This window comes from Rattus rattus, chromosome 12 (genome assembly GCF_011064425.1).
Source record: "Rattus rattus isolate New Zealand chromosome 12, Rrattus_CSIRO_v1, whole genome shotgun sequence".
Classification (NCBI taxonomy): Eukaryota; Metazoa; Chordata; class Mammalia; order Rodentia; family Muridae; genus Rattus; species Rattus rattus.
The window spans coordinates 5,262,683-5,265,365 of NC_046165.1; the positions used below are offsets into that span (position 1 = coordinate 5,262,683).

At 49.2% G+C, this 2,683-nt stretch overlaps 1 pseudogene; it reads right to left on the reverse strand.

Moving 5' to 3' along the window:
* Positions 1-609: 609 nt before the first annotated feature.
* LOC116913867 lies at positions 610-2,019 on the reverse strand (annotated as a pseudogene).
* Positions 2,020-2,683: the final 664 nt, after the last annotated feature.

The following is a 2,683-nucleotide window of genomic DNA, read 5'->3' on the forward strand; positions in this document are numbered from 1 at the left end:
CCTTCCCATGATGCTCAGCACAGAAGGGGCTGGGGGGAGCCCTGCTGGTGGAGCGCACCCACTTAAGCACCTTTCCTTCATACACTGCGCGCTCTGCCTTTAATACAGAACCCACAGAGCCTTTCTGTGTAAAATGTTCTCCAGGTTTAGGGATGCTTTCTAGATCTTAGGACGGCCTGATAAAGTTATAGTGTAGAGTCAGCTCACCCAGATTGGGTGGACAGAGATTTCATGGTGACTGGCTACGGAAAGCTATGTGACCTCTAGATGACTACGTAATGATTTGCAAGTGTTACAGCTGTTTGCTCCGTGTCCCACACATTCCCTGCTCGACACTCCTGTTTCTTTATTCTTCATAGTTTTTCCCCCCACCTTTATTAAATTGGGTATTTCTTATTTACACTTCAAATGTTATTCCCTTTCCCAGTTTCCAGGCTTATTCTTCATAGTTTTCTAATGAACAAATTAGTATTCCTGAGTAAGAATATAAAAAAAGTTAACCATCTGCCAAAAGTATAAAGACAAATAAAACACTGACACACAATACAAATTTTACAGAGCAGTACAGGTGCACAGCTAACGCCTGCCGCTCTCCGTGGTGATCGGCCCGCTCCTTCACAGACTGCAGCAAGACTCAACTGTCCAAGATACTCCGAAGCACGGCAATTAGATGCTTCAGACCGTAAACATACCCCTCATCCACTGTGTTGCTAGGGAACACGTGAGCAAAGCCTATCATCCGCACTTCTGCTTCTGAGATCTCCTGCCAGCCCACCGGAAGGTGGTAGAACACCTTTTCCAGTTGGGAAAGCACGTTTCCGTTTAAGTGTTCCTGGGACATGCTTTTCCACCCGTTGTCTTGCTCCAGAGTGACTCTGGTGCCTTTTTGCATACAGCTTTCTGTGCCTAGAGTACGCCTTAGATTAGCTCTTGCCTACTGATGTCCCGCTGGCCGGCGAGCTGAACAGGTGGAGGTTGTTATTGCACTCTGGTACATCCGCATCCGACAGGGCTCCTTCGGAGAGAAACCTCCCCGCCAGAGTCCTATCGTTTGATTTTGTGGTAGCTGGCTGAGATGAACCTTCGTAAACAAACAGGAAAGAGCTTGCATAGAAGTTAAGCTGCTTCTGATTTTCAAACCACTGGAGAATCTTCTCCACCTTCTGAATACTGGCTGCAACCGCATCTTTTCTTAAACAGAAGCCGTTGTGGAAAAACTTGGAGACCTTCCTTCAGAGTCTCTTTCTCTTCAGAGTCGGGCCTCTCCCGTAGTGCTGGCTTTGGGTCTCCTAGCTGTCAGAGTGAAGATGATAAACCTTGGCCGCTCAGGACCCTCCCGGCTCCTTCACTTGGCGGCCATGCCTCTCTGTCCTGCACTCTTCTCAGACGTAGCATCTCTCCTCTTCTCCACATTCTCCGGGCTGGCAGATCTCCCATTCCTCTCTCCTCGATGCCTTCTTCTTAATGTCCATCTATCTTAACAGAAACAAAATACCTGGCCAAGACGGCTTAAAGATTATTCTGGTACCCAGTTCCCAGGGATAAAGTGTTCATCATGGCTGGAGAGCCTATGTGTTCAGCTCGACTTCTTTTTAATTACTTCAGGACCCCCGCCCAAACCACCTACATTCGTGGTGTCTTGTTCCACTTAGATTAACGTAACCTAGATACTCCCTCACAGTCATGCTCAGACATTTGCTTCCATGAGGATACTAAATCTCATCAAACTGACAGTCAAGATTAACCATCAGCAGCCAAGAGTATACCTAGTGCTACTTGCAATTTAAAGCAGACATGAGCTATCTCACCTACCTACCCACCACACAGCCTGGCTCCCCCAGCAAGACATTGGGGGTGGAGGGAGATCCAGGTGAATCTTGGGCCCATTGTCTAAGGGGGGGTGAAATACCAAGCTGATGAGACAAGATTGGTGCTTTCAAATGTCCTAGAGCAAGCACCTAGTTGTTAAGGATGCCAAGGACATACATTACAGCCACATTGCCAACATACCTGCCCCATGATGAGGTCCAAGAGTCCCTGGATGTTGCTGTCATTGACATATGACAGTCCCTGATATCATGGAGTTCCGTGAGGCTATGACCAACGACAGCAAGACAATGGTGGTGGTATTTTCTGTAGTACATTGAAGCTGGTGTCCCTGGCCAAGAGCTGCCTGACGATGACCAGCACGTGTTTGGAGTGCTTCCCGGAAGCTGCCTACACCAAGTGGTTGGGCCTGAGGAAAAAGGTAGGAGTGATGATTGGTACAAAACCAAAAGCCACTCCGTGCGCTGCCTCTGCTACTTTTCGGAGTCTTCTGTCCAGCCCACTGTGCTTGGAAAGCCTTGGAGGTCTCTGGTGCCAGGAAGCTCTCCGCCCTCAGCAGGTCTTGCAGTTTGGGTATGCTAACTCAGATGGCACAGAGCCAGCCAGCTTCTTTCCATCTGCTGTCCCCAGGGAAGGCTCTCAGAGAATACTCTCAGGGGAGGAGTAGTGACTGTTGAGCCTAATGGTGCCCTGGGACAGGCCCATCTGTCTATCCCATCATTTTTGTTCCCTCTCTTGGTTGCTGAGATGACCCACCCCAGGCTGCAGCCAGCCAATGCCCGTGATCAAGATTATTACCCCCTAGAGGTGAGACCAGGGCCACATGCTGTTGGGCCATGGATGCTGTTGGCCTCTT